Source organism: Mustela putorius, unplaced genomic scaffold (assembly GCF_011764305.1).
Source record: "Mustela putorius furo isolate JIRA1106 unplaced genomic scaffold, ASM1176430v1.1 tig00003988_pilon_pilon_pilon, whole genome shotgun sequence".
NCBI lineage: Eukaryota > Metazoa > Chordata > Mammalia > Carnivora > Mustelidae > Mustela > Mustela putorius.
In genome coordinates this window covers 9,690,815-9,715,956 of record NW_025422127.1, presented here as the reverse complement: position 1 = coordinate 9,715,956, position 25,142 = coordinate 9,690,815, and the positions used below count along the sequence as shown (strand labels likewise).

Here is a 25,142-nt window from a genome sequence, read left to right as displayed (position 1 = left end):
TCTAGAATTTTCTTACTTAGACCTTTCTCATAAAAGGTACCCTCTCAGTGAATGCCCCAAATGCGGTCTAATGTAGGGTACTGAGGGGTGCCTGGGTGGCTTAGTTGGTTAAGTGACTGCCTTCAGCTTAGCTCATGATTCCTCATTCCTGGGATAGAGCCCCACTTCAGGCTGTCTGCTAAGTGGGGAGTCTGCTACTTCCTCCCCCTCTGTCTCTTCCCCCACTTGTGCTCTCTATCTCTCATTCTGTCTCAAATAAATAAATCAATAAAATTGCTGGTATAAACATTGGGGTGCTGGTGCCCCCTTGGATCAATATATTTGTATCTTTGGGGTAAATCCATAGTAGTACAATTGCTGGGTCTTTGGGTAGTCTATTTTCAGCTCTTTGAGGAACCACCATACTTTTTACCAGAGTGGCTGCACCAGCTTATATGCCCACCAACAGTGTAAGAGGGTTCTGCTTTCTCTGCATGCCTGACAACATCTGTTGTATCCTGACTTGTTCATTTTAGCCATTCTGACAGGTGTGAGGTGATATCTCATAGTGCTTTTGATTTATATTTATTTCCCTGATGTCAAGTGATGTTGAGCATTTTTTCATGTCTGTTGCGCATTTGTATGTCTTCTTTGGAGAAATATCTGTTCATTTCTTCTACCCATTTCTTAACTGGATTGTTCTCTGGGTGTTGAGTTTGATAAGTTCTTTATAGATTTTGGATACTGCCCCTTATCTGATATGTCAATTGCAAATACCATTTTCCATTCTGTAGGACATCTTTTAGTGTTGTCAGTTGCTTCCTTTGCTATGTAAAACCTTTTTATCTTGTTGAAGTCTTTGTTTCCATTGCCTTTGGAGACCTGTCTAGCAAGAAGTTGCTTTGGCCAAAGTCAGAGATAATACAACCTGTGTTCTGTTCTAGGATTTTGATGGGTTCCTATCTCACATCCATTTTGAGTCTTATTTTTGTGTGTGGTATACAAAGATGGTCCAGCTTCATTCTTTTGCTTGTGGCTTTCCAGTTTTCCCAACACCATTTGTTGGAATAACTGTCTTTTGTTCCGTTGAACATTCTTTCCTGCTTTGTCAGATTAGTTGACCATAAAGTTGAGGGTCCGTTTCTGGGCTCTCTATTCTGTTCCATTGATCTATGTGTGTGTTTTTGTGCCAATACCATACTGTCTTGATGATGAAAGCTTTGTCATAGAGCTTGAAGTCCGGAATTGTGATGCCACCAGCTTTGGTTTCCTTTTTCAACATTCATTTGGCCATTTGGGGTCTTTTCTGGTTCCATGCAAATCTTAGGATTATTTGTACCAGCTCTGAAAAAAATGTTGATGGTATTTTGATAGGGATTGTGTTGAATATAGGTTGCTCTGGGAAGCATAGACATTGTAACAGTATTTGTTCTTCCAATCCATGAACATGGAAGGTTTTTCCATTTCTTTGTGTCTTCCTCAGTTTCTCTCATGAGTATTCTATAGTTTCCAGAGTACTGATCCCTTGCCTCTTTGGTTGGATTTATTCCTAGGTATCTTAATGGGTTTTGGTGCAATTGTAAATGGGTTTGACTCCTTAATTTCTCTTTCTTCTATCTCATTGTTGGTGTATAGAAATGCAAATGATTTCTGTGCATTGATTTTACATCCTGCCACTTTGCTGAATTCCTGTAGGACTTCTAACAATTTTAGAGTGGAGTCTTTTGGGTTTTCCACATAGAGTATCACATCATCTGAGAAGAGTGAGAGTTTGACTTCTTGCTGATTCAGATGCCTTTATTTCTTTTTGTTGTCTGATTGCTGAGGCTAGGACTTCTAGTATTATTTGAATGACAGTGGTGAGAGTGGTCATCCCTACCGTGTTCCTGACCTTAGGGGTAAAGCTCTCAGTTTTTCCCCATTGAAAATGATACTCACTGTGGGCTTTTTGTAGATGGCTTTTATGATATTGAGGTATGTTCCCTCTATCCCTGCACCATGAAGAGTTTTAATCAAGAAGGGATGCTGTACTTCGTTAGATGGTTTTTCTGCATCTATTGAGAGTATCATATGGTTCTTTCCTTTCATTTATTAATGTATTGTGTCACACTGATTGATTTGCAGATGTTAATTCACCCTTGCAGACCAGGAATAAATCCTACTTGATCACGGTAAATAATCCTTTTAATGTAGCGTTGGATCCTGTTGGCTAGTATCTTGGTGAGAATTTTTGCATCCATGTTCATCAGCAATATTGGTCTGTAATTCTCCTTTTTGGTGGGGTCTTTGTCTGGTTTTGAGATCAATGTAACGCTGGCCTCATAGAAAGAGTTTGGAAGTTTTCCATCCATTTTTATTTTTTGAGACAGCTTCAGAAGAATAGGTATTAATTCCTCTTTAAATGGTTGGTCAAACTTTCCAGGGAAGCCATCTGGCCCTAGAGTTTTGTTTGTTGGGAGATTTTTGATAACTGCTTCAGTTTCCTTGCTTGTTATGGGTCTGCTCAGGTTTTTCTGTTACCTTTTCTTCCATATTGCCTAATTTGTTGGCAAATAGTTGTTCATTATACATTCTTAAAATTGTGTTTCCTTGGTGTTGGTTGTGATCTCTCTTCTTTCATTCATGCTTTTATTAATTTGGGTCCTTTCTCTTTTCTTTTTGCAAAGTGTGGCCGGGGGGGGGGGGTTATCAATCGTATTACTTCTTTCAAAGAGCCAGCTCCTAGTTTTGTTGTTGTGCTCTACTATAATTTTGGTTTCTATTTCATTGATTTCTGCTCTGGTCATTATTAATTCTCTTCTCCTGCTGGATTTAGGCTTTCTTTGCTGTTGTTTCTCCAGCTCCTTTAGGTGGAAGGTTAGGTTGTGTATTTAGGGCCTTTCTTGTTTCTTGAGAAAGGCTTGTATTGCTCTATACTTCCCTCTTCAGGACTGCCTTTGCTGCATCCCAAAGATTTTGAATGGTTGTATATTCATTTTCTTCTGTTTCCATGAACTCTTTTACTTGTTTGTTAATTTCCTGGTTGACCCATTCATTCTTTAGTAGGATGCTCTTTACCATCCATGTATTTGAGTTTTTCCCAAATTTCCTCTTGTGATTGAGTTCAAGTTTCAAGGGACTGTGGTCTGGAAATATGCAGGGAATGATCCCAGACTTTTGGTACTTGTTGAGACCTGATTTGTGACTCAGTATGTGATCTCTTCTGGAGAAAGCTCCATGTATGCTGGAGAAGAATATGTATTCTGTGGCTTTAAGATGGAATGCTCTGAATATATCTGTGATGTCCATCTGGTCCAGTGTGTCATTCAAAGCCCTTGTGTCCTTGTTGATCTTCTGCTTAGATGATCTGTCCATTGCAGTGAGTAAAGTATAAAAGTCCCCTACTATTTATTGTATCATGCTCAATGTGTTTCTTTAATTTTGTAATTAGTTGACTTATGTAATTGGCTGTTCCTATGTTAGGGGCATAAATCTTGACATTGTTAGATCTTCTTTTTGGAGAGACCCTTTAATTATGCTAGTGTCCTTCCACATCTCTTATGACAGCCTTTGACTTAAAATTTAATTTGTCTGATAGAAAGATTGCCACCCCAGCTTTCTTTTGATGTACATTAGCATGGTAAATGGTTTTCCACCCCCTCACTTTCAATCTGGAGGTGTCCTTGGATCTAAAATGAGTCTCTTGCAGACAACATATTGATGGGTCTTGCTTTTTTATCCAATCTGATACCCTGTGTCTTTTGATTGGGGAATGTGGCCCATTTACTTTCAGGGTAACTATCGAAAGATATGAATTGAGTGCCATTGTATTACCTGTAATGTCATTGTTTCTGTACATTGTCTCTATTTCTTTCTGGTCTATGACACTTTAGGCCTCTCTCTTTGCTTAAAGGATCCCCCTTAGTATTTCTTGCAGGGCTGGTTTGGTGGTCACAAATTTTTTAGTTTCTGTTTGTCCTGGAAACTCTTTATCTCTCCTTCTATTTTAAATGACAGCCTTGCTGAATAAAATATTCTTGGCTGCATATTTTTCTGGTTTAGCACCCAGACTATACCATGCCAGTCCTTTCTGGCATGCTCTGAGCTGCTTTCTGGATTTTCTCTTTGTCTCTGAAATTTGCAAGCTTCACTACTCTATATTGAGGTGTTGGCCTATTCGTATTGATGTTGAAGGGGTTCTCTGTGCCTCCTGGATTTAAATGACTTTTTCTTTCCCCAGGTTATGGAGGTTCTCTGCTATAGTTTCTCAGATATACCTTCTGCCACACCCTCTTTCCTCCTCTTCTGGGATCCCAGTTATTCTAATAATGTTTTGCTAATAAGTGATACCTTATGGTATCACTTATCTCTTGAATTCTCCCCTCGTGATCCAGTAATTGTTTCTCTCTTTTTTCTCCACTTCTTTATTCTCCATCATTTTGTCTTCTATGTCACTACTTCTCCTTTCTGTGTCATTTATCCTAGCAGTTAGAGCCTCCAATTTTTTAAATTTGAAATAGTTAATATTTATTAGTTAATTATAGCTCAGTAAGTCTGTAAAAGATAAGTGGTGTTTTATTTCTCCATTACCCATTATGTATGTGATGAATTTTTTAAAATTTCTATTCAATTAGCTGATATATGATATATGTTTCAGATATAGTGTTCAGTTAACCATCAGTTGTATATAATACCTAGTGCTCTGCATATCACATGCCCTCCTTCATGCCCATCACACAATTACCCCTACCTCATCCCACCTCCCCTTCAGCAAACGTGTTTGTTTCCTATCTGAGTCTCTCATGATTTGTCTCCCTTTTTGATTTCTTCCATTTAGTTTTCCCTCCCTTCCCCTATGATTCTATGCACTATTTCTTATATTCCCCATATGTATGAAACAATATGATAGTTGTCTTTCTGTGATTGACTTATTTCTCTCAGTATAGTACCCTCTGTTTCCATCCATGTCAATATAAATTGTGAGTTTATCCTTTTTGATGGCTTTGTAATATTCCATTGCATTTATATATACACCATATCTTCTTTATCCATTCATCTGTTGATGAACATTTGGGCTGTTTCCACAGTTTGGCTATTGTGGAGATTGCTTCTATAAACATTGGTGTCCGGGTGCCCCTTCAGATCAGTATGTTTGCATCTTTGGGGTAAATACCTTGCAGTACAATTACTGGGTCATATTTTTAACTTTTGAGGAACCTCCATAATGTTTCCAGAGGTAGAGCCTCCATTTTTTATTGTGTCTCCTTAATAACCTTTTGATTTCAACTTGGTAATATTTTTGTTCTTTTATTTCTCCAGAAAGGGATTCTCCAGTGTCTTTTATGCTTTGTTCAAGCCCAGCTAGTATTTTTATAGTTGTTATCCTAACCTCTAATTCTGCCATCTTACTTATTATATCCATATTGATTAGGTTGCTGACAGCCAGTAGTACCTCCTGTTCTCTTATTTCAGGTGAGTTTTTCCATCTAGTCATTCTGTCTATAGAAGAATAGAAAATGAAAGAACAAAATGCTAAAATAACACCAACAAGCCCAGAGAAATATACTCTTAAACCAATCAGAAGAGTCCAAAAACCAAAATAAATAAATAAATAAAATGAAAATGTAAAAAGAGAGAATATAATCAGACAGGTGATGAGAATAGAGCAATACACTAGATTCTGGGTATATTTTGATCTGTTTGTTAGAGGAAACTACATCCCAAAATTGTAAAATTGTGTATATATATATGTATATACATATATATATGCAAAAATAAAGTTAAACATTATGAAAGCATAGAATGTAAGTATAAAAATAAAAATTTAAAAAGTTTAAAAAACCCAGCATAATCTGAGTGAAATAAGTCAAGCAGAGGGAGTCAATTATCATATGGTTTCACTTATTTGTAGAGCCTAACAAATAACATGGAGGACAAGGTGAAATGGAGAGGAGAAGGGAGTTGGGGGAAATTGGAAGGGGAGGTGAACCATGAGAGACTATGGACTCTGAAAAACAATCTGAGGGGTTTGAAATGGTGGGGGGGTGGGAGATTGGGGGAACCAGGTGGTGGGTATTAGAGAGGGCACGGATTGCATGGAGCACTGGGTGTGGTGCAAAAACAATGAATACTGTTACGCTGAAAATAAATAAATAAATAGATAGATAGATAGATAGATCAAGAAAGTGGGAACCAAAGAAAAAAAGTTTAAAAAACCCAAGTTGATAAAATGAGAAATTAGTTGAAATGGAAAAAGAATAAGAAAATTAAACTTGAAAGATTAAGGAGCCATGAGTTCTATATAGTATTTTCCCCCAGCACTAGAATTTTTCAGTTCTCTGTGATTAGTTAAAATTGATCTTAGCAGGAAGTTCTTGCTGATTTTCTGGGGGAGGGGCCTGTTGAGCTGATTCTCAGAGGTCGTTGTCCTGGTGGTATTGCACTGCCCTTGCCAGGGGGCCAGACTAAGTAAGGGCCTCCATATTCCTCTTTGTGGTTTTGGTCCCTGACAGTTTTCCCCACTGCTTGAGTGGATTAGAATGAAAATGTGAGCCTCCCAGTGTCCAGCCCTAGAGCTGAAAGCAGGCACCCTCCACTCTTCAGTGTGCCCTCACAGCAAAGCTGTCAATCACTCTTGTCTCCCTGGTTTCTGTATGCACTCTGTGTACACCCAGCCTTTGAGCATATTTTTCTCAGCCATGCAACCCCCTTTGGAGTTTCCAAACTTTGCAGTCTCCTGTGGCATGCATTCATGCCACTCCTCCAGGGGGCCGGAGGGGAGTCTTGCCCTGGTTTTTCTGCATGTTGGGCCCCTGCTCTGACAGCAGTTACCCAACAGTCTGGGGTTTGTGGTTAAGGCAACACTGAGCTGAAAGCCCCCTCCTCTGCTCTTTGATTACAGCTGGCTTCCCTGCTGAAACACCTGGGAACTCTCCCATACTCAGGCACCCCATTCTTTTTGTGACCCTGGGGATCATGAGATCAGGCAGTTCTACCTAGGATTCTGCCCTACTTCTCCACCTGAGTACTTTTCAAGCAGGGATGTCCCTCACCAGATTAGATATAAAAGTTCCAGTTTGCATGCCACTGCTATATCACTTTCTGATAGGCGGTTTATGCCCCCACAACAGTTTATCTTCCCATCTATCACCTTGGATTCACTTCTCCATGCCACACCTCCTACCTTGCAGAACATGGTCACTTTTCTATTTGTAGAATTATAACAGTTCTTTTCTTATATATCAGGTTGAGTTCATGGGTGTTCAGAATGATTTGAAGCTCTCTAGCTGAATTCCAGGGACTGAACAAAATTATGGTCCCCTATCCCTCTGCCATATTCCTCTTATTCCAGAAATTATGTATATTTAATAGACCAATATTAATTGTACTTTTTATCAGATTTATCTAAATAGTGTACATGTATTTCTTCTGGTACCTAAGATTAAAATAAGTAGGGATTTATTTTATTTATGTGATTATCTTTCTATTTAAGCAATCCCTAACTTAGTTTTAGTCTCTAATAGTGTTATTTTAAGTTCACATTTCATAAGCTATATATAGTTCCTACAATAATGTCTCTTGTTTAACTTGAACATTATAAATAATATTTGACTTATTTCAGATGCAGCAGGAGTTGGGAAAAATATAACTAGAGAACTAGAAGAAGGTATATTGCCAAATTTCTGAATTAAGATGGTCAATGATTTCTGAAATCAACTATGAATGGTAAATGGCATTGCTTTCCATTGTTTGGATTATAGGTACTATGTTAAAATTTTTAATATATATCTAATAAAAATGTAAAACATAAACATAATGAGGAACATACTTATTCCTCATTTAGTCATCGTGTTTCAGACTTTTTTAAAAAAAATCTCCAAATGTCTATTTATCTGTTATTTCAAGCTGTAATCTTCCTTCACTTCTGCCATCCCTCTGGAACTGTCAACCTGAATATGTGGGCTTTCTCAAATCCCTGTTGCTGCTAATGATATAAAACAAAACAAACAAAAAACGCAGTCTTGTCTTAGGTGATACTTAGTTAAGCAATTATAGTTCAAATAGCTGTCACTTGACAGGTGACATCTAAATCTCCAGTCGTTGATTTTGTCATTGCTTTACCTTTTGCCATTGGGTAAAATTCCAAGCTCCATACATGGAATAAAAACACCCAAATCAGTTTGGTTCTTGCCAGATTTTTCAGCCTTCTCTATCGCTAACATTTACCCGACTCTGCAGCTTTGCTCTCGCACGTCTTCAGCATCGACTACTTGCAATTCCACAAGTGTTCTTCTCACTCTCTGTGTATCTTCTTTGTATATGCTCCTTCCCTCTACCTGGCACACTACTTCCCTTCCTTCAGGTATCAGCTTACATATCCCCTCCACCAAAAAGCAGACAATATTGATAGAAAACTAGGATTTTCCTTCTGTATGTACTTATGTTCAACTCTGAAAATTGCCTGTTTGATTTTTCAGTCTGTTGTATATGACTGTTCATGAGTGGACTCTGTTACCATCTTGTAATGAGAAAAACGGAAGCTCTGATATTTATACACAATAGCAATTACCTCAGTGGACAACCTTAAGCAAAATATATGTAGAAGTAAACTTGTGGGGCCTGCCTCTCTGCCTACTTGTGATCTCTGTCTGTCAAATGAATAAATAAATAAAATCTTAAAAAATAATTTTATTTTACAGGGGAGTGGGGGCACAGAGAGGGAGGAAGAGAGAGTCTCAAGCAGACTCAGTGCAGGAGTGGGGCTGGATCTCATCACCCTGGATCACAACCTGAGCCAAAACCAAGAGTCTGATGCTCAAGTGACTGTGCCACCCAGACACACCCCAGATAATTTGTTTTAAAGTATCTGAACCTACCTTGTTTAAGCAGTGAAGAAATATAAATGAGAAATATCTGGGCTATGTTAACCATTAAAATTAAATCCTTGGATCTTGATAAATGATAAATTACATAATATCAGAATCTAAGTTCATATTCATTGGACAAAAACCTTTTGGATGGTGCAGTGTCCTCTCAGAGTGTGCAATATCAAGCTCATCCTTAACTGATCAATGACATAGACGAACATTACAAATCTATGACATCCCAGCTCTTCCATTGCTAGGAAAGCTTTTAAATATTCACAGAAGCAAAACTTCCTGCCTCAACCAATATGTCCAAGGGAATTACATCCGACCATTAAAACCACTTCTTTGGGCCTTCAGCACCTGTCTAAAATACAATGGCAGAAAATACAAAGAGAAGTCCTTGTTAATTTCTAACAAAGCCATGTCAAGTTATAGAGGCAGAATGAGACAGGGAGGACAGATGGGATACAGCTACCAGAAACAGGTATGCCTTCAGGTAACCTAACTATGGTGATCAACCAGAGGTATGGGGTGTTTAGCAAAGAATGGGCATGGTATATTTGAGGGGATGGGATGAGTATCAAGTAAAGATGAGCAGAAAAATGACAGGGGCAGGTGTTGCTGTAACAAACTTCAGTAACTTCGTAATTGTGCCAGGCACATTCCTGTTGCCATTCTGAGACCTGACGCCAAAGATAGCATCTTCAAAGGGGTTCCTGTTTTTATTGTTCTGATGAGAAGCCGGAGTCCATTCATTAGCACTGTTCTCACTTCTCTCCTCTTTCACTCTCAACCAGAAATTAGGGTCTATGAGAAGTTAATGGCCTCTGGTTCTGCACCTGCCCCCAATTAGTACTAAGGTAATAGGTGAAAAATATGTTTGGAATCATGCAAACCTCCAGAGACAGGTAGACGTCCTCATTAAGCCTGAGAATTCAGAAGCGTTCTGAGCTGTGCAGTTGCGCTGTGGAATGATCTGCAAAACCAAGGCCCCTGGCCATTCAGATTATAGCCTGGACCAAGAGGCTGAATAGATTGGGAAAGTTAAAAAGAAATGAAGAGTAACTCCGATGAGTTATGGCAAGCAAGAAATCTTCACAAGGTCACTAATGTAACAAACTGTGCTCAGTTAAGAGCAGTAAAAATAAAACCAAACTACGGATTTCCCAAATATATTATTCTAAAAGTCTTCATGAGAGGCTTTTTTAAAAAGTAACTCTAGACTTTTTAAGATAAATTGTGAAAACAGCATTCCTATATACACTTCTCTTTGTGTTACTATCTTACAGAAACATCAAATATTTATCCAAAAATGACGGTACATCATAATATTGCTATAATAAAGTAAATTCAAAACTTAATCAACTTTCACCAGTTTTTCCATTGCTTCTGTTTTAGGACCAATCCAGGATAGCATCTTGGGTTTAGTTTGGTCCTGTCCCCTTGGTTTCTTCCAGCCTCTAACAATTCCTAAGTTCTCCCTTATCTCTACAATTCTGACATTTTGGAAGGGTGCCCATCCATTATTTTGTACAAGTACCTCAGGGTGGGCCTCTCTGGTGATTTCTCATTATGAGATGGAGGTTCAGCACTGTTGGGGGCATGCCGTAAAGACAATGTGTTCCCAGTGTGCCATATCAAGGGATCCTTGATGTCAGTATGTTTTACTGATGATGTTTTAGCAGACGTTTTAATCACTCTGCTAAGTCAATGGCAGGCTTTTTAATCACCTTTTTTTTTTTTTTTTTAATAAATGAAGAAGGAGAAGCTTAAGGAGAAAAACAAGTTACACAGCCTAAATATAGGGTCTGACTCCAAAGTTCATGGGCTTTCCAAAATTTACCACATTGTCCCACTTTAGGTGGAACTATAGTGAAAATTCCACCCCCCATTTTTTACTTCTCCTCTAAGATCCCTAGGTGAGTAGAGTTGACTAAAACTGTTGCCCATTCTGTGTTCCTATGTGCTTTCAGAGTTCTAAAAAAAGGTGAAAATATAATTCAAATAAAAACAATAGAAAATTAGCATTTGTAGTCTCTCAGTGAAAAAGGATATTAAACATCAGGGTCTTGTCTTTTCTCCTAAACCAGATTTATGTTTTCTGATGATCTGAGGCCAAAATAATTTTGTATATTGGGCATCAAAAACCAACCAACCAACCAAAACAACATTGTCGAAAGAGAGTATTAATATTTTCATCACAGAGAGATTTGGACATAGGCTGAGAAAGAGAACTAAACAGTTTTGAAGGAAATTTTCTTCAGAGAATCAGTAATAATAATCTCAATGACTATATTTGGCCTCCAGGCTAGAAAAATATGAATTTATTTTCCTCACTTAACCTCCTCCCCTGTCTTCCCACATCAATGATATATCTGAAATAATCACCATACCTGCTCTTAGAAATGTTTCACATAGAACAGACTTCATATTCTATTGGAAGGAAATCTAGTCAGTGAAATTAAAATGTTATACAAAAAACTAAGTGAACATATTATATGGTAAATGTAAAATTGTTTTCAATTAATTTATATCTGTTCTTATATTTTCTCCTAGCCAGAATATATTTCTTACACTTGAATAAATTAATATATGAGTTCACCATCTCTTATGAAGCTTCAAACTTTTCCTAGACAAAGCTATCCATGAGTCACTGAGTTATGGGCTTCATTATGGGAAAAAAAGACTGGCCAGTCTCTCCAGAGTATCCTGATAGAGAGAACTTGAAACTACAAAGTATATGAAAGAATGTGGCCAGTTCATTCATTTAGCCACAAATATTTTTTAAGTTAATATAACAGAGCGATCACACGCACTGAGATCAAACTTAATATACTTAATATACTAGTTGTGAGATCTTGATTAAACTATTTAGTCTTTATGGGGCACCTGGGTGGCTCAGTCAGTTAAGCATCCAACTCTTGATTTCAGCTCAGGTCATGATCTCAGGGTCGTGAGATCAGGCTCCTCGCTTAACAGGGGAGTCGGCTTGAGATTCTCTCCTTCTGCCCCTCCTCCCCTCTAAAAAATTATTTAGTCTTTCTACATCACAGTTTCCTCATTTGTAAAATGGAGATAGCAGAGTTCTATAGCTCATCTGTAGGATGGGGAAAACAGTAATCTCTTCAAATGTTTTAATGAGGAGCAAAGGAGGAAATATCCATAAAACACTCACACAGGTTGTGTTACACAGTTCTACACAGAGTAACTGTGAAATCTATGTGTAGGACACGCTTGATCATTCTTATTGTCCTAGCATAATTATTAATAGGTCCTGCCATTCAATCTAAAAAGAGTCCCAGTTTGGAAAATAAAGTACATAGCCATCCTTGTAACAAAGCATGTAGTAAATACTATATAACCATTGGTTTATTATCAAAACTTCATTCTGAGCATTGGGGATGCTTAGTAGCGAGCAAAAACAACAACAAGGACATCATAATCTCTGCCTTCCTGAAGTTTTTATTCTAGTTGGGAGACATAACTAACCATCAAAACCAATCAGTAAAATATATGTTAGATGGTGAAAATACAACGGCATTCAACAGCAACTCAGCTTCTGGAAGCTGTCATTTAGCCTATCCTCTCAAATGTATCAGTGGAATTTTTTAAAAGATTTTATTTTATTTTTAGAGAGAGAGAAAAAGAGAGAGTGGGGGGGCAGGGTGAGAGGAAGAGAATCTCAAGCAGACTCCCCACTGAGCACAGAGCTTGGCATGAGGCTTGATCCCACGACCCTGAGATCATGACTTAAGCAGAAACCAAGAGTTGCATGTCTAACCAACTGCACCACTCAGGTGCCCCTATCAGTAGGATTTTTAAACTTGTCTGAATAAAGAAATATCAACTCAAAGTGGGATAAAGAGTTAAATGTAAGACCAGAAATCATAAAACTCCTTTAAGAGAAAACAGGAGAAAAACTCTTTGACATGGGTCTTGGCTCTTTTTTTGGGGGGGGGGGGGTGACACCTAAAGTGCAAACTACAAAATAAAAAATGAACAAGTAGGACTACATCAAACTAAAAAGCTTCTGCACAGCGAAAGAAACAAGGAAAAGGAAAAGACAACCTAATAATGAGGGGCAAATATTTGTAAGTAACATATCTGATAAAGGGGTTAATATCCAAAATATATAAGGAACTCACACAACTCAAGTAAAAATAAGTGATCCAGTTTAAAATGGATCAAGTTTAAAATGGGCAAAGGACCTGAATAGACATAAAGATACACGACCTAAAAGATACATGAGTGGCCAACAGGTGCATGAAAAAGTGCTCAATGTTGCTAATCATTAGGGAAATGCAAATCCGAAGCACAGTAATACCTCATGATCTTATCAAAAAGATAAGAGATAACATTGTGTAAGACTGATGATTCACAGACCCTGAAACAAATAATACACTATATGTTAATTTAAAAAAGATAAGAGATAATAAATGCTGGCAAGGATGTGGAGAAAAAGGAATCTTTGTGCACTGTGGGTGGGGTGTAAACTGGCGCATCCACTATGGGAGGAGTATGGAGGTACTTTGAAAAATTAAAAGTAGAACTACCCTATGACCCAGCAATTCTTCTGTGCGTTTCTTTTGGTGATTTCACTAGCTAAAAGGCTCCCCATGAATAAACCTAACCAAAGAGGTAAAGGATCTGTACTCAAGGAACTACAGAACACTCATGAAAGAAATTGAAGAAGACACAAAAAGATGGAAGACCATTCCATGCTCTTGGATCGGAAGAATAAACATTGTTAAAATGTCTATACTGCCTAGAGCAATCTATACTTTTAAGGCCATTCCGATCAAAATTCCACCGGTATTTTTTGAAGAGCTGGAGCAAATAACACTAAAATTTGTATCGAATCAGAAGAGACCCTGAATCGCTGAGGAAATGTTGAAAAACAAAAATAAAACTGGCGGCATCACGTTACCTGATTTCAAGCTTTACTACAAAGCTGTGATCACCAAGATCACATGTTACTGGCATAAAAACAGACACATAGACCAGTGGAACAGAATAGAGAGCCCAGATATGGACCCTCAACTCTATGGGCAAATAATCTTCGACAAAACAGGAAAAGAATTATACAGTGGAAAAAAGACAGTCTCTTCAATAAATGGTGCTGGGAAAACTGGACAGCTATATGTAGAAGAATGAAACTCAACCATTCTCTTACACCGCACACAAAGATAAACTCAAAATGGATAAAAGATCTCAACATGAGACAGGAATCCATCCGAATCCTAGAGGAGAGCATAGGCAGTAACCTCTTCGATATCAGCCACAGTAACTTCTTTCAAGATATGTCTCCAAAGGCAAAGGAAAACAAAAGCGAAAATGAACTTTTGGGACTTCATCAAGATCAAAAGCTTCTGCACAGCAGAGGAAACAGTCAACAAAACAAAGAGGCAACCCACAGAATGGGAGAAGATATTTGCAAATGACAGTACAGACAAAAGGTTGATATCCAGGATCTGTGAAGAACTCCTCAAACTCACCACACACAAAACAGACAATCATATAAAAAAAAATGGGCAGAAGATATGAACAGACACTTCTCCATTGAAGACATACAAATGGCTATCAGACACATGAAAAAATGTTCATCATCACTAGCCATCAGGGAGATTCAAATTAAAACCACATTGAGATACCACCTTACACCAGTTAGAATGGCCAAAATTAGCAAGACAGGAAACAACATGTGTTGGAAGGGATGTGGAGAAAGGGGAACCCTCTTCCACTGTTGGTGGGAATACAAGTTGGTGCAGCCACTTTGGAGAACAGTGTGGAGATTCCTCAGGAAATTAAAAATAGAGCTTCCCTATGACCCTGCCATTGCACTCCTGGGTATTTACCCCAAAGATACAGATGCAGTGAAAAGAAGGGCCATCTGTACCCCAATGTTTATAGCAGCAATGGCCACGGTCGCCAAACTGTGGAAAGAACCAAGATGCCCTTCAACGGACGAATGGATAAGGAAGATGTGGTCCATATACACTACGGAGTATTATGCCTCCAACAGAAAGGATGAATACCCAATTTCTGTAGCAACATGGACGGGACTGGAAGAGATTATGCTAAGTGAAATAAGTCAGCAGAGAGAGTCAATTATCATATGGTTTCACTTATTTGTGGAGCATAACAAATAGCATGGAGGACAAGGGGAGATGGAGAGGAGAAGGGAGTTGAGGGAAATTGGAAGGGGAGGTGAACCATGAGAGAGACTATGGACTCTGAAAAACAATCTGAGGGTTTTGAAGGGGCGGGTGGTGGGAGGTTGGCGGAACCAAGTGGTGGGTATTAGAGAGGGCACGGATTGCATGGAGCACTGGGTGTGGTGCAAAAACAATGAATACTATTACGCTGAAAAGAAATAAAAAATTAAAAATTAATTTAAAAAAATAAAAAATAAAAGGCTCCCCATGGGGCGCCCGGGTGGCTCAGCCATTATGCGTCTTCCTTCAGCTCAGTTCAAGATCCCCGGGTCCTGGAATGGAGTCTCACATGGAGCCCCAGCCCCGCATTGGGCTCCTTGCTCAGCAGGGAGCCTGCTTTTCCCTCTCCATCTGTCTGTCCTCCCCCTGCTTGTACGCTATCTCTCTCTCTCTCTGTCAAGTAAATAAAATCTTTAAAAATAAAATAAATTTCTACCCACATGCAATGCTGATGCTGACGTGCTGCCTGTTATTCCTAAGTGCAGGAAGGCTGTGCGTGATGTGCCTAATGGAGAAAGTACATGTTTTTGATAAACTTCCTGTTAGCAGTCAGTGAATCTTATAATGTTAATGAACCAAAAACAATATATATTGAGTATAGTATCTTTAAACAGGAAATACATAAAACAGGTATACTGATCAGTTGACCAAAAAAATGTTACTAGAGGTTCACAGATATCTGACTCTATATTTTTTTCTGAGAGTATCAGTTCAATATTCACTGATTTTGTGTTCTTTGTGACTTTACATTATATAAGTATCATAATAAACCACACACACACACGCACACACGCACACACCAAATTGATGTTATTTTCCCAATAGAAAAGAAAAAAGCTGGATTAAAGGTAAATTTCTTCTTGGAAATCTATATCCTAGAATAGAAAGTAAGTTGAAAGTTTAGTTAATGTGAATTTCAATGTTATAATTTAATGTTAACATAGAAACATGTCATCGCATTTTGTAATTAGTACCCTGAGTTCCAGAAGAAATGGAGAAGGAATGATCCTTCTAGAGCTAGAGTCTAGAGCCACAAGAGGGCATCACTATCTCAGGAATGAGACTTGATATTCCAACTAATTATTAATTAATTAATTAATTAATTTAGAATTTATCCTCTTCTCATTATTTACTTTCTCTTGTTCAATCACAAAGTGTTCATAATTCTTAAAAAATTCATTGGTACATGTTAGCCATGCACCATTATTGACTCAGTGAATAATTTATGGATTCAAATGATGTAGAGTTAAAAACATTAAGCCGAAGTTAAGAATTACTTTGGTCTATGAAACTTTGATTTCCTACTTCTTGTGTCTGTAAGCGGATAAGAAATGCAGCTCAACAACACACATGTGAAAGGAAAATGGAGCTATTTCAGGACAAATTGGGGCCTTAGTGACCTTGTGAGTAAGGAGATCTCTACCGTGAGACACCCCGACCCTCTAATACTGGGTTTTGTCAATCCCATCAGACAGGACACTGTCCAGAAAAAAATCACAACAAAATTTACTCTGGCAGGAAAGCTCATGCAACCAACAAAATCTAGAAAATCGAGATGTTACTGTGTTGCCTTCATCAGTCAAATTCAAATTTTCACACCCATTTAACAAGAGTTAGCAGAGGAGCATTTTACAGCCAGGGAAGTCAATTTGTTAAATGTAGCCCTGCCAGGTTTTGATCTAGACTGTTGGAGTTATCCTTAACTCCTCCTCTTCCCTGATCATTCATACCAATCCACCAGCACTCCTCCTGGTTTATCCTTCAAAATATATCTGGGATTTTAAGACTTCTTATCATCCTTACCACTGGGCCAAAGATGGCATCATCTCTCATCGGGATTTTAATTCTTAGGCATAGTGAAAAAGATTTCCCTAATTTGTCTTTTTCCCCCCACTCAATGCAGTAGCTGAAGCAATCTTGTGAAAAGGTAACTTGCAATATAGCACTGTTCTTTGCAAAAGGTCCAGTGGCTTCTTACCTACGTCAGAGTAAGGCCAGAGAGAATCGTTAAAATGGAGGACAAGGTTCTCAGAGATCCTGTCCTCCGTGACCATGACCTCTTTGACCTCATTTGCTGCAGCTGTACCCCTACCCCTGTCACTTCCTGCCTCTTACTCTTAGCTGTTGCTCTAACCTGCTGTATATGCTTCTGATCAGAGGCTGGTACTTGTTATTCCCTCTACCTCTTTCCCAGACATCTTCATGGTTTGCGTCCCCACTTCTTTCAAGTGCTGGCTCATTATCTCCTTTTCAGTGAGGCTTTTCTTGACCACCCTCTTTAAAATCTCAACTCTCTTTCAGGAAGAATTTCCTGTGTCCTTTCCTGTTTTATTTCCCCCCACATTATTCATCATCTTCTAATAGACTACATAATGTACTTAAAATTTTCATGACCCTGGTTTTTTCCACTTCCTAGAAAAGAGCTACCATAAAAGCAAGGATTTTTGTCTCCTTTGTCATGTCAGTATTCCTACAACCTAGAATATTACCTGGATCAATAAATGCGTTGTTGAAAGGATTAATGGTAACTCTCAGCTCTGTGTGTGTGTGTGTGTGTGTGTGTGTGTGTGTGTGGGTGTGTACTAATGTGGATAGGAACCCATTTCCCAATCTCTTCACATATCCCTAATGAAGTCTTCTCTGGCAGAATGTGATTGACATTAAGTGTAAGCATTTTCCTTTGGTCACCCTTAAACTCTCTTAATTCAAGCAGAGTAACACAACATAAAAAGTCCAGATGGGTTTGGTTGTTTATGCAACTAAGCCAGGGCAGACAACTGTGGAGTGGCACATCCAGAAAAATACCAGGACCCAGGCACCCATGCATTTTCAGTGAGTAGATAAAAGCCAATAGTTAGCCCATGAAACTCATACTGTGAATTCTAGCTGAAGATAAATGACAACAGAGGTCCCACTTTCCTCTCTGTATGAATTTGGGAAACACAAGAAGGACTAGACCATTCTTAGAGGATGTTAAATTTTCATAATTATACTGAATAATTGACTTGAGTAGGAACCCTGGAACACCCCTCCCACCATGACACGTCTCAGGTTTTTCTCCTTTTATGAATCCAGCCAAAGAACAAAATAAAAAATCTATCCTTTTTTTTTTTTTTTTTTTACCATGCAGAGTTTATTTTTTTGTATGTTACTCTTGAACACGAACATGGAACTCTATGCCATTCTACAGTGTGAGTGCTAAGTAAAAATGATTTCAAAACTCTTAAGGAGGACAGTGTAAGATACTTGTATGACCAGGGTGCTGAAGACATAACCTGGGAGGAGCCTCCTTAAAAATATAGTGATAAGAATTAAAGGAATTGCAAAGATGAAAAAGTGATAAGAATTAAAGGAATTGCAAAGATGAAAAAGGGCGAGCCCACCGCCCGCCCTCCAAGGTGGATAGGAAATAAGACTCATTTTCTAAATCATCAGAGGAAAAATATTTTAACAGAACTAATTTGGAATTATTTATCTATATTATTATTTCCCATTCTAGAAGGAGATGGAGAGCGTAGATCTCTATGGTAATAATCTTGTTTCAGAAATATTTAAGGAAGACAATGTTGCTTCATACAGCCTTGTCAAGTGAAAAGAAAGTGTGAGGGATAGGTAATGTTTCTGTTAATATCTCAGCCATGATTTTGGTCCAGATGTTTTATTTCCTATGCTGGCCCTATTTAATTAGTAGCAGATTCAGGATCGTCACAGATTTGAGTCTGCCAAACCATCACGATGAAACCATTACACCGTATAGTTGTTTTAGCTGTTCCAGTTATTTTTTTCTTCTTCTCTAAGGGTTATCATGTGCTCTCCTCACAAATAAAATCTGTTCATCTGGGAGAAATGGCAGCATGCTGTGTTTGCTCATGTTTACCTTTGAAATTATTTTTCCTTAAGCGATGGTGGATTTTCTAGATGTTTTATGTAAACTTGAAATTGAGTAATAAAATGGTAAAATAAACTAACAACAACAACAAAAGCCCCAACACAATGGGTTGAACAATTGTTCCACATAAAATATCGAATTGTTGGGTGGAAGTTTGTCGAACCAAGACTGAAGTGTTCAGGTCTTGGTGTTACAGAAGAAAAGCAGACACATTTGGTTTGAGAATAGAACTCTAAGTAAGGACTCTAGCTAACCATTTCTCTATAATTTATTTTACTTTGCTGAAACAAGCTTTGATTTCTCCCCCACCCTACCCTGCTTCCTTTTTTTTTTTTTTTAACAATCTTGCCCATCAAGTCTTCAAAGCCCATTTCAACTATTTCCAAGGGAGTATTGGATGTGCCAGAAATTTAAATCTATTACTAAAGTTGTAATTTGATTTTACTACTGATGTAATACAAAAACTAAAAATCAATAAAGTACATCCTCACTGTCGACAAAAAGAAAAAGAAAATTTATTTTAAATGTTCATAAAGTCATTGGCAGTAATGTCTGTAGCCTCTCACTAAAATTTCACCTTGCATGTTCTGATGGCTTGGGAACATCTACGGAAAGTGCTCTATTACGCTGTTTTTTTTTTTTCCTCACTGTAGTCCTCTACAAAATGTCATTTTACATGTGTATCTTAGTTCCCATAAAACTTCATTCTTTCCTGAGATACATATAGTGATGTAGCTTTTTAAATACAGTGAATATTATTAAGACTTCAGATTGTCATTGGTATAAAGCAAGTTCATTTACTTTTTAAATTCTGTTCACACCTGAAGATTTAATTTCCACTCATTCTTAAAATGGTTAAAATAGTGTATGATTTTCCAAAACTTATACTTTGCTTTTTATTCTCAGTGTGTGCACGATTCACAAATTGTATAAAGAAGATGTATTCTCTGCCATCAATTGTCTGTCTGTGTATCAGACAGGGTCCTCTAAGGAACCCCGAGATTTATTAGAAGGAGTTGGTTCATGCAGTTGTGGAGGCTGAGAAGTCTCATAGTCTTTGATCTGCAAGTTGGATACCCAGGAAATCTGGTGGTGTCCACGTCCAAAGGTGTGAGAATCAGGGGAGCTGATGGTGTTAAGTCTCAATCAAGGGCAGGAGAAGAAAAACATCTCAGCTCAGCAATCAGACAGAAAGGGGCCACCTTCTCCTTTCCTCTGCCTTTTGTTCTATTCAGGTCCTCAACAAATTGGACAACACCCACCCACACTGGTGAAGGCAATCTGGTTTGCTACAACCACTGATTCAAAGCCTAATGTCATTGGGGAAAACTCTCACAGACACACCCAGAAATATTTTCACTAAATATCTGGGTATTCCCTGATGTAATGAAATTGACACATAAAATGAACTATCACACCTGTTTATACTCATATTACACAAAACCACTATTTGGATTCCTTTTGCCTCTGACAGTAATACTGTCCTGGCGCGTATCTCTTCTCTCCTTATCCCCTCCAGACTATTTAGAGTGACTTTTTTTAAAATATTTTATGTATTTATTTAACAGAAAGAGAGAGCGCAAGTAGGCAGAGCGGTAGATTTGGGTTAAATAAAACTTCAGCTGTGTATTCTTGTATTTGTATGGTTTTATTTTTTTATGTTCAGATTTCTCTTCTATTTGGAACCTATGCTGGTATTTGACATAGGGACCCAATTTCACTATTTTCCCGAATGCCTAGTTAGTTTTTCCCATTGTATTGATTTAAAAGTCCATTTTGGGATGGTGCTTTTATATTTGTATTTGTATTTGTTTCTGAATTTTTGTTTATTCCATTCTTTTGTGTGTCTCCTTTTGTGCCCATACCACAGTGTTTTAAATACAGAGGTTTTATAATGTGCTTTCATATCTGAAAGGACTATTTCCCTTTTATGGTTCTTTTCTTTTCTTTGTATGTTTTTAAAATATCATGTGTACTCTAGTATATTTTTTGCAATATGAATTTCAGAGTTACCTTTTTTTTTTTTGCTTAAAAAATTATGCTATTTATGTTAGGACTGTGCTAAATTTCTATGTTAATTCAAGAAAATTGACGTCTGGGCACCTGCATGTCTCAGTCAGTTAAGAATCTGCCTTCGACTCAGGTCATGATTTCAAGGTCCTGGAATCAAGCCCTGCGTAGGGCTCCCTGCTTAGTGGTGAGTCTGCTTCTTGCTCATCCTCTGCTCTTCTCCCTCGGTCCTCTACCCCTGCTTGTGCGCTTTCTCTCAAATAGATAAAATCTTTAAAAAAAAAAAAACAAAAAAACCCTGACGTCCACAAACAAGGGATATCGTTCCATTTGTTCACGTCCACTTCCAGAAGTGTGCTAAAGTCTTTCTCACATGGTTTCTTCACATATCTCATTATGTTGATTTCCAGGAATTGTTATCTTACCTGTAGCTATTATAGAGTTTTCTCTTCTGTCTGGTTGTGTTTGTATACACATTGATTTTGTACGCTCGTTTTCTCTTCTACTCTTTTTTTAAATTTATTTCATTGTTTGCATCCTTGATTGTTTTAGATGTTTCAGGTATATTACCATATCATCTGCTATTAGAGATAGTTTTGTATCTTCTTTTCCATTTGCTAGATTTCTAGTTATTTTCCTTTAAAAAAAAATGCACTGGCCCATACCTCCAATATAGTACTAAGGAGTAATGGAAATAAGTGAGTCTCTTGCCTTGTTCTTGACATTAGTGGGAATGTCATAGTGTCTCCCCACTAAGAGAGAAGCTGGCTTTAGAGATAACCAGGCTGCACTTCCCCAAGTGTTTGTGTGAAGAATGGATATTAAATTTTGTCAAGATCCTTAAATAGAGAAAGGCAATTTCTGAAGATAAATAATTTTTCTCTTTGATGAAAACCAGAAAATAGAGCTTAAGGGACATTGAAAGATATAGAAAGTATAGAAAAAATAGAGGTTAAGAGGCATAGAATAAGACTATTATATATCTCTAAGGAGAGGAGATAGAAACTAGGGGAAACAAAATACTTTCTTAAACGTCTGGGAATTTTCCTAAAATAGTAAAAGTCACTCTACATATTTAGAAAGACCAGAATATCCCAGACATGATTAAAAAAAGAAATCCAACGCTTAGTGATGTCATTGTGAAGTTATTGTATTTCAAAGAAAAGCGGAAGTAAAATCACAATTTCATTATGAATCAGGGAATTATAAGACAAAATGAAATACCACTTCATAATCTCAAAGTGACAGAATTAACAGTCTGACAATGACCAAGGTTTGGTAAAAGTGTGGAGCAGTGGGAGTTTATATAAGCAGCTGTTGAAAGTTCATATATAGAATTTAGAAATAGAATTTAGGAAGCAATTTGATACTTCTTAGCAAAGAAATCCCCTATGACACAGAAATTCCACTTCTAGAGAAATAGTACCTATATAAACAGATTTGTACAAGAATAGAGGAATAAAATAGAATAGAAGAAACAGCACCATTTGCTGCTATTCTTACACAGCAATATACAATATGCAGTCAGGACCAAGAATGAACTAAAACTATATCACATATGACTATGCATATAAATCCTTAAAACAGGCTTTTGAAATATAGCAAATTACAGAAGAACATATACAATATGATACATTTATATAAAGTTGAAAAGCAGTAAAAATTCAACAAGGTACTACCTTGGGATGGAAAACTGTTTTCAAACAAAGCAAGGAAATGATGAACACAAAATTTAGAGTAGCGCTTCCCTCTAGAGAACGGCAGGGGGCAGAATGTGGTTGGGGAAAGGATACCCAGGGACTGAAGTCCTTCATAGGTACTGATATAGATATATATAAAAACAAAAACAAATATATATATATATGTATATATATATATATATATATGGATTGTATTTATGTATTTGAGACAGAGGGAGACAGAGTGAGCACAAGTTGGGGGGAGGGGCAGAACGGGGAGGAAGAAGCAGAGAGCCCATGAGGGGCTTGATTCCAGCACCCTGGGTTCATGACCTCAGCCAAAGGCAGATGCTTAACCAATGGAGCCGCCCAGGAGCCCTGGTACTAATACTTTTTTAGCAACATGGTCATAAAAAGGCTTTTATGGAATGAAAATTTTTTAAACAGTACTTGGACATTATCTATACTTTTAAGTGTACTATGTTACAAAGTAATAAATTTAGATATTTTGTAAAGAACCATTGGATGATGAGGTATTCTGTATTCACCATGACTCAATTGCTGCACGGTGTACCCCCTTACAGTCCATTTCATTTGGACTGTACATTTTGGTTTGAAATGTACATTTGGTTTGAAATACATATTTGATAATGGGAGGCCCGGTTGTCTCAGTCGGTTAAGTGTCCTTCATTTCAAGTCATGATCCTGGGGTTTTGGGATCAAGCCCCACATGGGGCTCCCTGCCCATTGGGGAGTCTGCTTCACTCTTTCCCACTCCCCCTGCTTGTGCTCTCTCTCTCTCTCTCTCTCTGTCAAATAAATAAGTAAAATCTAAAAAAAAAAAAGAAATACATATTTGATATCCATTTAAATACTTGGTTAGGCTCCCTCAAGAGGGTTAAAATATTTCTACCATTTATATGGGAATGTTTCTGAAGACATTTATTCCTTCTATCAATTCCTTACAATTCAGTTCTTGATATGCAACCCCAAGACAGAAAGATTTGCTCTAGAAAACGTGACCTTACTTTGTCATAATTGTGCTGATCTTCCATTTTTTTTAAACTAAGCTTATCCCTTCTTAAGCTGTAAGTTTCAGTGAATAGATGCATAATATAGCTGTAGAAACTTTCCAACACAACTTCTACAATACCATCTTTTCCATTATCATTGGGTAATAAACTGAGTATAATTTGCCTTATTCACGTCAAAGCAGATTCTAATGGAATATTCTTTCCCTTTGCTACAGATTTATGACCAAATAGAAGCAACTCAGTGCAGTATAACCAAAGTGGTAAACCTATCTTAATTTTAGTTAGAAATCTATTTTGTGAGCACCTGGGTGGCTCAGTCAATTGAACATCTGACTTGATTTCAGCTCTGGCCATGATGTCAGGGTTGTGAGATCAAGCCCTGTGTTGGGCTCCCTGTTCAGTGAGGCTTTTGCTTGAGATTCTCTCTCCCTCTGCCCCCCCCCAAAATATATACATAAATCTTTTTAAAAAATAAATCTATTTTATTACAGAAAGAAAAAAGATAGGTGGCAACTGAGAATGGAGTTAAGCTAAGAATACCTTTAAGGCAACGTTCCTTCATCTGACAGTTGTACTGTGTTCAATATTACGTGCAAGCACAATGCCTCTCAAGCTCCAGAACTTTGAATGACATATAACTCCTGCTCTAAAAACAAAACAAAACGAGACAAGACAAAAAATAAAAAACATTTACCTGATGCAGTAACTTACGAGAATCCTTTATTTCCAATGCTTTTATTTCTTGGCGGATGGCCTCCGCGCCTCAGCAGAGACCCTAACTACCATAGCAAACTCTAGCTTAAGCTCCAGAAATCAAGAATGTGGCACTCGTCTGTATGTACACGCAGATGTTGACCTGGCAACTGAGGAGAGCTAACTGAGGAGGACAGGTCTCTTACTGGACAATCAGAAATGGTCTGTGCAGAAGAATTCCCTTGCCAGAGAAAAATAATTAACTGAAAACTCCATCTCTCAGAGAGAACTGTTCTATAGTTCATCCAGGTGCTTTTATTTATAGTTGTTAATCTTACATTCCTGGATCAAAACCTCATTTCTTAATTCACATATAATCCCTTACATATCTCACTACTGGAAAATATAGTTTAAGAAATTGTAAGGGAGGGGTGCCTGGGTCGCTCAGTGGGTTAAAGCCTCTGCCCTCAGCTCATGTCATGATCCCAGGGTCCTGGGATCGAGCCCTTTATCGGGCTCTCTGCTCGACAGCAAGCCTGCTTCCTCCTCTCTCTCTCTCTCTCTCTACCTGCCTCTATGCCTACTTGTGATCTCTGTCAAATAAATAAATAAAATCTTTAGATTTTATAAATTGTAAGGGATATCGGATATCAGTAGGGAGAAGAGGAAAGAAAAGATGTTTGAAAGTTCTGAGTATATTCAAAAACAACCTTTCCCATAAAGGACGGTCTTCTCTCTCTCAGTCGGTCAAGCTTCCCCACTTCCATGTTGGAGGGACATGCAGTAAGCACTGTCTG

At 37.8% G+C, this 25,142-nt stretch overlaps 1 pseudogene; it reads left to right on the top strand.

Annotated features, from left to right (window-relative positions):
* LOC101682344 overlaps positions 1-9,678 on the top strand; it is a 46,024-nt pseudogene extending 36,346 nt beyond the window's left edge.
* The last annotated feature ends 15,464 nt before the right edge of the window (positions 9,679-25,142 follow it).